This window comes from Equus quagga, unplaced genomic scaffold, assembly GCF_021613505.1.
Source record: "Equus quagga isolate Etosha38 unplaced genomic scaffold, UCLA_HA_Equagga_1.0 268.2_RagTag, whole genome shotgun sequence".
Lineage (NCBI taxonomy): Eukaryota > Metazoa > Chordata > Mammalia > Perissodactyla > Equidae > Equus > Equus quagga.
The window spans coordinates 321,060-334,415 of NW_025799870.1; the positions used below are offsets into that span (position 1 = coordinate 321,060).

Consider the following 13,356-nt stretch of genomic DNA (forward strand, 5'->3'; position numbering starts at 1 on the left):
ATGGCCAAACGCATACTCCATGCTGAAGTCTGGGCTGCCACCGACCCATCTTGGGCTGTTGTTACAGAGGCTTCAACATGTGGGAGGAATGCACGTTATACCCACATGAAGGACAGACTGCTAAAATCTGAATAGGCCCTACATATCAGATAAGAAATCATTTTCTTAATTATGACATCATAGTTACAAAGAAAAACATCCCCACTTTACGAAGTGTCAAGATGTCTGCAATTTATCGCAACTTTCAAATAGCCCAACAACAAAAAATGGCAGTACAGCAAAACGTGAGCAAGTGTATCTCAACAGAGGGCAGAGCAGGTATAACTTGGCCACGGCTCCAGCTCTTCTTTGTCTACAAAACTTCACTTGAAAAGTCTGGGGAAGAAACAACGGAGGGAGGAGACCAGGCAAGTTTGGAACTGGTGGCCAACAACACAGGTTTACTGTAGATGCTCAAAAGTCTCTGACTTATTTTCTAACATATGATTTGTAAAAATTGATTAATAAAAGACGGCAAAATATTTGCAGTTCCTGAATCTGGGCGATGAGCATACAGACGTTCACTGCCCACAGCAGTTTCCCTGATCCGCAGTTTCACCTTCCACGGCTTCAGTTACCTGGCGTCAAGCGCAGTCTGAAAGTGACGCTCCGTCACAACGCCTGCCTCATGCAGCTCACTTCGTCTTCTCGAATACGCACTGTATCACACCACCTCGTCACAAGAAGAGGTGGCACCCTAAGACATTTTGACAGAGACAGACCACACTCACAAATCTTTTATTACAGTACATTGTTAGAACTGTTCTATTTTATTATCACTTACTGCCGTTCATCTCTGATTGTGCCTAATTTACTAGTCAAACTTTATCTTAGGTATGTATGCACAGGATAAACACAGAGGGCTCGGCACCACGTGTGGTGTCAGGCACCCACTGGAGGTCTTGGAATGCATCCCCTTGGGGAAGGAGGACTACTGTATTTCAACTTTTTTATATGCTTGAACATTTTCACAATCCAAAGTTTAAAAAAGAGAAAAAGGGTAAATGGTTTTAGATGTTGTAAATCTGGAAAGAAAAAGCACCGGAATACGATTTAAAACCTTCCTAGACACCTAAAAGAATTTCCTAGAAAGTCCAATCACAAATCTTTCAACAGATGGCACCTAAAGACAACATTCTAGAGGCCTCCAGGGTAAGCTGTCCCTTTGGCTGAAATCTCAAGATGAAAAGGAAGGGCTCAGTCTGAATAAAGCATTCTTAATTACTGAGCATTTGGCTATAATACATTCTAAGTGGATATGTGAAGGCCTTCAGAGCCCCAATCTCTATCAATATTAATATAATCACTAAACAGACTAAATCACTAAACATCTAAACACCAAGTTCTAATACAGGAGCTCTTAAGCATGAACAAAATTCACAAGTATCATGACTTTGGATGGGGGAAAAATTTTATCTTCATTTTCCTAAACTTCATCTGAAATACAGCACTTCCTTCCATCATAACTGGATGGAACACACCACAGTATTACTAGTACCTCTGACTTTCTCAACAATAGAAATCACACATCTTTCCATCCCACTGCATTTGCTGCAGATCTCAAAACAGCTTTTAAACTCAGAAACTACTTCTAAATTAAGTTACTAAGCCTGCCACAGAACAGACATGACCAGAGTGGATCAGCTATCAGGTCATTAGTCACCAAACTGTGAAAACAGAATGGGTGACTGTGGTCAAACAAAGAGTTTAGCTGGCCCTTGTCCCAGTTCCTGGGAATTACCCTCTAAATCCATGGAATTTCCTGAGTGACAGGAGTCGGTGATTCATGGTGGATTTCTAGGTAGTTCATGCTAAGAAGATGACTCAAGATAGGGGCTAGCCATATCAGAAAGACCAACTATGGGATCAGAGGACTGGGAGTCTGAGCCCCATGCTAGCAGCTCAACTTCCAGGGATGGAAGCTAGAGATGGAGCTCAACCTCATGGCCAATAGTTCCATCAATCATGCTTCCATAATGAAACCCCAAGAAAAACTCTGGACAAGAAAGCTGGAGTAAACTTCCCTGCTCAGTAATACTCAGATTCCATGCAGTTACACGTCCATGGGCAGGAGGGTGATGCTCCTGACTCCACAGAAGAGGACCACAAGCTTCCCACTTAGAGTCCTCCCAGACCCTGCCCTGTGCATTTTTTCTACTATAATGAAACGATAATCAAAAGCACAGCACTTCCTTGAGTTCTGCCAGCTGTTACAGTAAATTATGGAACCTGAGAGGGTCGTGGAAACCCCTGAATTTACAGCCATCTGGTCAGAACTGTGGGGGGCTGGGGGCCCCCGAGCCTAGGGATGGTGTCCACTACAGTTGAGGGCAGCTGTGTGGAGGACTGTGTCTCAGCCCATGAAGGCTGACCTCGCCAGGCAGCCAGTGTCAGGAAGGCGCTGCAGTGACACAAAGATCTACAGTGGTCTCTAGGATTCTCTATCATCAGTTATTTGCTAATCAGTATGTGAAAGGAGGCAAGTGAAAGACCATTTCATTTTTTGATAAGCATCAAAAACCATCATTTTAGTATCTTAAAATACAAAATTTTAATTACCTGTTTGTTAACAATATTGTCTTGTCACTTAACATATTAATAAAGAAACCAGGGCCAACCCCATACCATGGTGGTTAAGTTCACGTACTCCACTTCAGCGGCCCAGGGTTCAAGGGTTCAGATCCTGGGCGTGGACCTACACACCACTCATCAGGCCATGGTGTGGCAGCAGCCCACACAGAGGAACCAGAACGACCTACAACTAGGATATATGTACAACTGTGCACTGGGGCTTTGGGGAGGCCAAAAAAAAAAGGGGGAAGACTGGCAACAGATTGTTAGCTCACGGCCAATCTTCTCACAAAAAAAAAAGAAAGAAAGAAACCACATTACTACATTAAAATTGTCTTCATATTTTTCTATTTAAATATAACTGATTTCTGTTGTGATCCCTTGTATTTTACTTACTGTATTCAGAAACATTCTGAGAAAGTATCTGTAGGTTTCACCAGACTGCCATAGGTCCATGGCACAACACCCCTGCCTAGACCACTGGCAAGAAGTAACCCTGAACCCTTGCTGGGTCTTTAAAGGCCAGCCGCAGGCATCAATGTAAAAAGAAATGGACAAGTCCTGGTAGTGAGAGAAGGCTAATTTAGACCACGCTCCTGAAAGCTAGAAAACCAAAGTAAAACCTACAAGAACACCGCTAACAAAAACTATCAGGAAGCAGGGTTTCTTACAGGAATGGTTAATTCCAGGTCAGGGCCAGGAAATGTGTGAGGAGCCCGGAACATCGTGTCATACCAGAAGCCAGGAAGACATCAAAGCCAGGAAGACATCATTGAGTGGTGTCAAAGAGACAAAGGGCTCTTCTGCACTATCTTCTTAACTTTTGTAGGACTGAAAACTTCCATGACAAGAACCTGAACACACACACTGACACACACACTCAGCGTGCTTCAACACCTCACAGGACTTGAAGATGGCAAGGCTCACAGAGGCAGGATCCAGGGAGGGCTGCTCCAGACTTGGAACCACTCACACCCCTGAGAGTAACTGCCAAGTGATAAGGGGCAGCTGAAAGGCTGACAGCTCTGCAAAGCAAGGAGCCACAGACCAGGAAGCAGAGACCATGGAAGGGAGGAGGGAGCTGGCGAACCCATGCTGCTGTGAGCGGAATCCGGAGCGGCTCTCCAGAGCTGGGGGAGTGAAAGCAGCCAGGCTGAGAACTGCAGCGTGGTCTCCAGCTCATCTGCACCCTAAAAACGGAGCTGAGGCCACCCCAGACGGCCCACTCCCTCAGATAGCTGGCAGAAGCAAGCGTGAACCCTCTCTAGAAATATCACTCTAGGCCTCAAATTACTTCAAACAATTTTTAAAATGTAATCTGCATGATGTCACATGAACTGGAATAAACACAGTTAAAATGTCCATACTCCCCAAAGCAATCTACAGACTCAATGCAATCCCAATCAGAATCCCAATGACCTTCACAAAAATAGAAGAAAGAACCCTAAAATTCATAAGGGGCAACCAAAGACGCTGAATTGCTAAAGCAATACTGAGAAAAACGAACAAAGCTGGAGGCATCACAATCCGTGACTTCAAAATGTACTACAAAGCCATCATAATCAAAACAGCATGGTACTGGTACAAAAACACACACACAGATCAACAGAACAGAACTGAAAGCCCAGAAATACAACCGCACATCTATGGACAGCTAATCTTTGACAAAGGTGCCAAAAACATAAAATGGAGAAAAGACAGGCTCTTGAATAAACAGGTGTTGGGAAAACTGGACAGCCACATGCAAAAGAATGAAAATAGACCATTATCTCACACCATACACAAAAATAAACTCCAAATGGATCAAAGACTTGAAGACAAGTCCTAAAACCATAAAACTCCTGGAAGATACTATAGGGAGTACACTCTTGGCATCGAACTTAAAAGGATCTTTTTGAACAGCATGTCTTCTCAGACAAGGGAAACAAAAGAAAAAATACACAAGTGGGACTTCATCAGACTAAAGAGTTTGTGCAAGGCAAAAGAAACTAGATCAAAACAAACAGACAACCTATCAACTGGGAGAAAATATTTGCAAATCATATATCTGACAAGGGGTTAATCTCCATAATATGTAAGGAACTCACACAACTGAACAATAAAAAAGCAAACAGCCCGATCAAAAAATGGGCAGAGGAGATGAACAGACATTTTTCCAAAGAGGATATAGATGGCCAATAAACACATGAAAAGATGTTCCACATCACTAATCAGCAGGGAAATGCAAATCAAAACTACACTAAGATACCACCTCACGCTGTTAAAATAGCTATATTCACTAAGACTAAAAATAACAAATCTTGGGGGCCAGCCACATGGCTGAGTGGTTAAGTTCTCTCGCCCTGCTTCAGGAGCCGAGGGTTTCTCTGGTTCGAATCCTGGGCGTGGACATGGCACCGCTCATCAGGCCCCGCTGAGGTGGCGTCCCACATGCCACAACTAGAAGGACCCACAACTAAAAATACACAACTATGTATGCTCAGGGCTAACCTTCCTCAAAAAAAAAAACTGATCATATGCTGGGCCATAAAGCAAGCTTCAAAAATTATCATAAGCTTTTAATTATATAGTGTTCTCACCACAATAAAAACAGAAATCAGTAAAAAACAAAAAGGCAGAGCACAGAGTATTCTTACAGCAGTGAAATTATTCTGTATGGTACCATAATGGTGGATACCTGTTATATATTTGTAAAACCCCATAGAATATACAACCCCAAGAACGAACATGATGGAGACACCACCTGCCTGTTAGTCATTTAGTAGCAACCTGGGTTATCAAATCAACTGTCGTGGTGTTCATGGAGTGGTGTTCATGGAGCTCGTGTTCACCGAACCCTTATTCTCCTTAATAACGGCCCCAAAGCACAAGAGTAGTGATGCTAGCAATTCGTATACGCCAAAGAGAAGCTGTAAAGTGCTTCCTTTAAGTGACAAGATGGAAGTTCTCACCTCAATAAAGAAAGAAAAGATATTGTATGCTGAGAGTGCTAAAATCTGCTCTTTTATTACCGTATGTTGTTGTGATTGTTTTATTTTATTACTACTATTGTTAATTTCTTACTGTGCCTAATTTATAAGTTAAATGTTACCACAGGTATGCACGTACAGGAAAAAAGCATAGTATATATATAGGGTTTGGTACTGTGCTTGGTTTCAGGCATTCACTGGTCCTCTTGGAACGTGTCCCCTGTGGATAAGGGGGACACTACTGTATTTATTTTAGGTGAACTTTACTTTATGGGCTAATATTTAAAAAAGTGTGGTGATGAGTAATTATGAACGTAAAGTACACAAGATTGCTTTTACCTTTTACTGACTCAATTTAAAGGAAAAACTTCATAGGATTAAATGATAATACCAGAGTAAACCAAAAAATGACCAGTAGTTGTAATCCAGAGATTAATTCTGAACAAAAAGACCCTTCAACAGACCTGCCACCCCAGGATCCATCTCGCCCAGTGAGTCAGTGCCTTCCCCACCGCAGCCCCCACTGGGACTGACCTAGAGAGGAGCGAGCAGAGCTCCCAAGATACCGGGCTCCCTCGCTACTGTCTTCCGGCTGTGGGATGGGCAGAGCTTGGAATCATCCTGGGCCGGCAAGCAGGCCCTTCGTGACAAATCCCCTCCAACACTCCCACCTCCCTCAGCTTCAGGATCCTGTCCTCTGTGGGACACCAAGGCAGTTCAGGCATCTCAGCTCCACTCAGCACAGGCCAGCTCTTGGGTTGGTTCAGGCAATCAACCAGCGCCCTTTCTGACCCCTCAAGCTGCAACACTGAACTCAGAATCTCTGCTTACGGGCCCACATCGATAAATTCGGTCTAACCAACTTCAGGTTCCTTCCACCATTATCCCACACCCTTCAGATCCCTTCTCACAGACATTCCCCAGGCTGCTATCTATACAGTGGCAAACCAGACAATCTTTTGGAGGGAGGCACATCTCCTCAAGGGTCACACTTCACACCTCGCCCTCTGGGGTCTGATGGGACTACCCTAGGGAAGGCCAATTACAGGTTTCTCAGGCAAAGGGAGATTAAGTTCCTCAGGCAGGGGATGGAAAGGCTGCTTCTACTGGCAAAGATAGCCCAACAGAATCTAGGGGTTCAAGGTCACCAGCTTAATCAGAACCTGACATATGCCCCAACCCAATTTTCAGGATCCCATTCCTTACCAATCGATGCTCTCGCTTACACTGGGAATCCACTTTGCACTTGAGAGCAATCATAGAAACTTTCAGGTCCTTTATATGGAACCCGAGCTGGGAGTTCAAAAACTCCAAGCTCATCATTTGGCTCTGTAATGTTTTAACTTGGCTAGGCTGAACCACACTCTCCAGAATTTCCGTTCCCGTTTGTTTCTGGTTTGGGCGGACCACCAAAGAGATTCCTGGGCAGCAGGCGGGAGGTGCAACTGAAGGGGTGCACCTGAAGGGGCACACCTGGGGGCACCTCTGTAGCCTGCCCCCGCTGGCCTTGCGTTCACCTCGCTGACGGATGCAAGGCCGTCATGGGTGGCCTGCAGCGGCTGCCACTCCTCCACCTTCCCCAGGCTCCCCGAGTTCTCTGCCCCCTGGGCCCAGTGTGTGTGGTCAGCTCCACGACAAGGGTCCAGCTCCTGCAGGACGCCTATACAGCCAAGGTCAGAGAAGCAGACCTGAAATGGCTTTCAACCCGTCTGGCTGTGGCTCCCAGCTTGCTCATGTTCTTCCCCACTGTAATCCATCCTCCTTTCCCAAATGTCCACCCCAGGGACTCCAGCGTCGGGCATGCAGACAATGGCCTCACCTACAAGACGCTTTGTCAGCTCCTCCGCCGTGTTAACTCCGATCCCTCAGTCACCAGTCTGACAGCCCCCTGTGCAGCACACGGGACACAAGTGGCCAGCCTTGATCTTCCCCTGGACAGTTCTAGCAACTGCCCCAGGGGGCTCTGAGCACTCACAATCCAGGCACTGCGCGAAGTACTAGAAAAGTAATTATGGACAAAAACAGTCTCTGCTTTCATGAAGGTCAGCATTTTTGGGAAAACAAAAATGCATTGAATGACGTAAATGAATCTAACACTGTAATTTTGATAAGCACCAGGCAAGACAGCAACGTCTCTACAGGGAGGACTTGACTTCAGGGAGCTCAAGAAAAGAACTCAAAAACTTGAGAAAACCAGCTGTTGTAGCGGGTGATGGATATGTGGGGGTTCCCTGGGCTATTCCACTGTCATTATGAAAATCTGCAAGCTCACACAAAAAGAACGTCATGAAAAAGCGACGACCGAGCCAAGCCCTAAGGAAGACTAAAGACACTTGAAACAAGCAGAGACAGGCATTCCAGGCCGAGGAAAAGGAGGAGTGCCAGCTCCCCAGAGCAGGAGACGGTGCGCACAGGACATGGGAAAAGGCCCACCTCACCAGAGCAGGGAAATTGGGAGATGTGGGGCAAGGTGAGGCTGAGGCCCCAAAGGATGAACACTGTGTGCGCCCTGAAGGCCACGCCGTGAAGTTTTGTTTTTAAAGTAAAGGGAAGCCATCGCGTTCTAAGTAAAAGGTGACATAATCAGATCTGCCTTTTTAAAATGTAATTTTTTGACACTAACAAAATTACAAACATATTTACCTTTTACCCAACAATCTCAATATCTTAAAGCTATACCTGCACAAATACAAAACAATATATCCACAAGATTATTCACTGAAGCAATACTTATAACACTAACAGAATATAAACAATGCAAGTGTTCACATTAGGAGGCGAACTGCAAGCATAAAAGGGGAAGAGAGCTTCTCTAAGGCGATCTCCAGAATACACTAAGGGAAAAGGAAAAGCCAGAACAGTGGATGTAGATTTCTGTCTTTTATTTAAGAAAAGAAGGAAAACAAAAATTATGTATGTGCTGATATTTTGCAAAAACAAAACACTGGAAAAATAAAGCAGAAATGAATAAAAATGGGGTAGGAAGGAACAGTGTGGGGACTTGATGGAAGCCAGACTGTGAAGATACCTCTGTGATCCAGCTTCGACTTCTGCCCTACATAAGGATTTTATATACTGGAAAACATGCATTAAATAAAAAATTCAAGCAACCCTTAAAAGTTGAGGATTTTATGCAAAGAAATGAAACCAATAATCAAGGTGGTAACATGATCAGGGAGAAAATGTTTTCAAATAAATTTATAATTCAGAATGTCAACTGTACATCCTTATGTAGATACACTTTAAGAACAAAACGACTATAATAAAATATAAAACTACAATCACTTTACTGTTATTAGTATTTTCAAACTACTACATTTAGGATAAATTAACTGTAGGATAAATTAATGTTGCTAAGAATGCAAATTTTCGGGGGCCGGCCCCATGGCCGAGTGGTTAAGTTTGCACGCTCCACTGCGGCGGCCCAGGGTTTCGCCAGTTTGGATCCTGGGCGCGGACATGGCATTGCTCATCAAACCATGCTGAGGCAGCGTCCCACATGCCACAATGAGAAGGACCCACAACTAAGATATACAACTATGTACTGGGGGGATTTGGGGAGATAAAGCAGAAAAAAGAAAAAATGCAACTTTTCAATGTTAGAGAAAAAAGGATAAACTCAAAGTAAAAAGCATGTAACGCTGAGCCAGCCCTGATGGCCTAGGGGTTAAGGTTCAGTGGCCCTGGTTCAGTTCCTGGGCACGGAACCACAACACTCACCTGTCCACAGCCATGCAGTGGCGGCGGCTCATGGAGCAGAACTGGAAGTACTTACAACTAGAACATAAACTATGTACTGTGTCTTTAGGGAGAGGGGAAGAAAGTAAAAACCACGTTATGTTAAATCTGATTTGGAAATATCAATATAAAATCAAAATTTATATATTTCCCAAGTCTGTCCAATGAAAGCAGGGACATCTCAGAAGTAATAAGGTCACACAGCACCAGATTTTGGTATCTAAATTCCACTCCCCAGTAAAAGGAGCTAAAAGGACTGGCTGATGGGTATTGGGCAGGAAAAGCATAGGGAGTGTCAGACATCTGGTGCAGAAGGCAAGAAACGGTTCAAAGCTTAATGGGGTCCCACCCAAGTGAAGAGAACTAGCTTGAGAGGACCACGCCATGAACAAGATAGCACAAGCAGAGGAAAACACACTGAATACACAAAAATCCATGGGTCCAGTGATCCTCAAAGACAGAAAGCAAAAGGAAAGAAACTCACAACCACCACCACCCAACAATGCACAAAGGAAAAAGAACATTCTTATCACTTCTGTCAGGACCTGAAACTCAAACTATAATATTAATTCAAATACAGAATTACTTGATATACAGATCATGTAGATATACACATCTATAACAGATAGATACCCATGTAAATATATACGTTTACATACACCATTTACAGATATATAAATCATTTGTAGACAGGTTCAAAAATTAAATCTAGGTTATAAAGATTTAACTATAAGTAAACCGAACAATTTACTATAAACAAATACAGTCTAAGTTAAAAAAAAAAGTTGTTCTGCCTTTTTTTTTTTTTTTGGAGGAAGATTAGCCCTGAGCTAACATCTGCTGCCAATCCTCCTCTTTTTGCTGAGGAAGACTAGCCCTGAGCTAACATCCATGCCCATCTTCCTCTATTTTATATGTGGGATGCCTCCCACAGCATGGCTTGCCAAGCAGTGCCATGTCCCCACCCAGGATCCGAACCAGCGAACCCCGGGCCACCAAAGCAGAGCGTGCAAACTTAACCAGGGCACCACCTGGCCAGCCCCTGCCTTTCCTTCTTAAGATGTTACTACACTCTAAAGACATCTAGAGCGCTATAAAAGATGCTTTTTACTACTACTCTTTTCATTGACTCTCAACATTTGGATAAAATAATATCCATAGTGAATGGATCCTTCCTCCGTCCCCTCCTCAAAAAAAAAGGTAATGCATTTCACATTCTAGTGACTCCCGGACCAATTCCCTTGACCTCAAATGATGTCATCTGCCTTCCCCAACAGGCTAGACCCTGGAGACTAGAGATTCTACACTGGCAGAATCCTCCAATCTACCTTTCATGCCGTTCAAAGCCTTTCAATGGCTTGTACCCATCTACAGGATAAACACCAACTGCCCTGATGTGATATGTAGAACTACTTAAAATCTGGCCCCAAATTCATCTCTAGACAACTGGCCGTGCCAAACTGCAGGGAGCGTCAGCTGTGGTAGCATCACCCAGACCAACACCCACAGCGCACTTAGCACACCCAGGAGCCCTAGGAAGCACTTCACCACACAGAGGCCTGCACTTGATGAGGCAGCTGTTGTCATCCCGTGTTACAGACAAACACCCTCACAGGAGTAATCGATAACATGAGGTGATCTTCTGGTTAGGATCCAAAGCCAGGACAGTCTCACCCACTCTCTTCACACCTCTGCTCCTGCTGCCCCTCCATCCAGACGCCCTTCCTCCCCGGTTCTGTATTCTTGACCCTGCTGGAGCATCACCTGCTCTTCCCAGATCCCCTCGGCACAGAACTGCCTCATCACCTGCATGTATATTTTCCCTACCTGACTGTAAAGTCTCTAAGGACACACCTTTACGTATTATGCCCATACATGACTTGTTCCAGAAAGAACTTATGGCAATTTTAAGGCCATAAAATAAGCACCCAATAAAGACTTAATTAAAAATTAAACTGAATACTGGGGTACAAGTAAGCAAACTGTTTACTTCAACGTGAAAAAAATACCCTAATAACTATAGAAAAGTTCAAAAGCAAGGGGAAGGAAATCAATAACGACTGGCACGAGCTGCTATATTTCAGGAACTCCACAAATCCATTTCATTTCAATCTCGTCATAGCCTTATGTGGTAGGTTTCATCCCAGTTCATGGCTGAGGAATTGAAAGTTTAAAAAGGCCACGTGACGCACCAGCTCTGGGGCTCTGGACCAGTCGGGGTGGGGCTGGAACATGGCCGGAGTCAAGGCCACACCACCGCCACCTTCGACTCCAAAGCCCAGGCCCTTTTCCCGATACCATAATGTCTGCCAAACTGAGCACAATACTTGGGCAAAAGAGTTCATTCCCTTCTCCCAATTTCTTTCCATTCAGGGAAAAGGGAAAGAAAACACTTAATTAAGCATCTAATAAATGAGGAAGTATTTACATGGCTATATATTACCAGCTCTTTCTCAGCAAATTAAGATCCTGCTCCCAGCTAAACCAAAAGAAATCTCTAACGGCATTATTTTTAATGTCTAAATAATCCACGTGATTAACTCTTCAGAAAGAGTCGTACGCTTTTCACCCATTTCTACTACACCAGGCAAAAAAATGCTACAATTCAGGAGTGCAGCCTGTGAGGTTGTAACTGTGTGTGCAATGGGGTAAGTCATTAGGAAGTGAAAACACTAATCAAATTTCTTCTAGTGAAGGCTTCAAATTAATAACTCTCATATCTTATCAACAGGACAAGAGCCAGATTTGAGGGCCCACCCATAAGATGCACAGACACACACAAACCACATCAACCTCCCAGCTCACAAGGGAAAGGTACGATCACCGAAAACACATTATAAGAACACCCACGACCAACACTTCGCTGGATTTCACGGGTGTTAATAGATAACACAGGAAAAAACAAAAAGGGATCTAGGGCCAAATATGGCAAACTGCAATTTCTCAGCGCCCTTAATGTGATACAGCGAATCGTGACCCTAAGGGAGAAGGAAAGAACACAGCAGTTTCCCAAACTTAGGCGACCAGGGAACCCTTTGTGTTCCTCGTAGCATGTCTCAGAACTAGTGTCACAAAGAATGCCACTTTAGGCAGCACTGCTACAGATAGTCCAAAACGACATAAACAGTGTTGCTGTGTTCTGATTTGATAATTAAAGGTACTGTCAGAAGCAATACTAGGGAAATTTTGGGGATCACTGAAAGTCTTTAAAAAAAACAAAATTCTAAGTTAAACATTAAGAGATGACTGAAGGCCTTTTTGCCCTACCCATTTCAAAGGAACCATTTCACTACCAGAAGATTAAAAACAAAGAAATGCCATTTTATTCCCCTCAAGAAACTAATCCCTACGACCCACAATTTTGACATAAACACGTCGTGCAACCTTCAACGATAATTACCAAGTCTGACAATGAACGTTCTACAAATCACTAGCTACTACAATTCTCTGGCGTCTTCTCCCTAACGAAGGCTGGGGGAGTGGAGCTGGGAAGACTGGGGGTCAGCGCCCCGACCCCCGTCTGAAATCTCAGCCTCGAGAGGGGCGTCCTCAACCCCCAAGGGCGCTCACGAACTCGGTCTCTCCCGGCGCCCACCCCCAACGACAGGCTTCGTTTTCCCTTCCTAGGAAAGCTCTGCAGAACGCAATCACTGCACTCTCCATCAATCCTCTCAGACTGCAGCTTCCTTCCAGAAAATTCCAGCGGAAGGAAGTTCCCAGGTATTCGCATCTCGCCAGGTCGGCCGAGCCCGGCGGGAGCCCCGGTCAGGGCGCAACCCCTCCGACACCGAGCCGCCCCGCGTGCCGCCCTCGGACGGACGCGCGCCCGGAGCCCGACCGCCGCCCCCGCCGCGCGGGCCAGCCCTCTCCGGCCGTCCCCGACGCGCACCCGGGATGCAGAGGCGGCGCGGGGCCGGACCGCACCCGGGGCCGGCCTGCGCACTTCCGCGCCCAAGGTCACCGCGGCGGAGGGAGGGTGCGCGAGTGTGAGCGCGCGTGTGTGCGCCGGGGTGTGTGCGCGCGCGCCGCGCGGGAACAC

General features: G+C 45.1%; 1 protein-coding gene across 2 annotated transcripts in view; it reads right to left on the bottom strand.

Annotated features, from left to right (window-relative positions):
* Positions 1–13,310, bottom strand: part of LOC124233882 (spindlin-1) — a 71,205-nt gene extending 57,895 nt beyond the window's left edge. Inside the window, exon 1 of one of the 2 annotated variants that reach the window (XM_046651146.1) lies at positions 13,207–13,310. The gene's annotated coding sequence lies outside the window, so the exon portion shown is untranslated. Of the gene's footprint in view, positions 1–7,398; positions 7,583–13,206 lie in introns of those variants that run through there. The other variant, XM_046651145.1, reaches the window with a different exon arrangement.
* Positions 13,311–13,356: the final 46 nt, after the last annotated feature.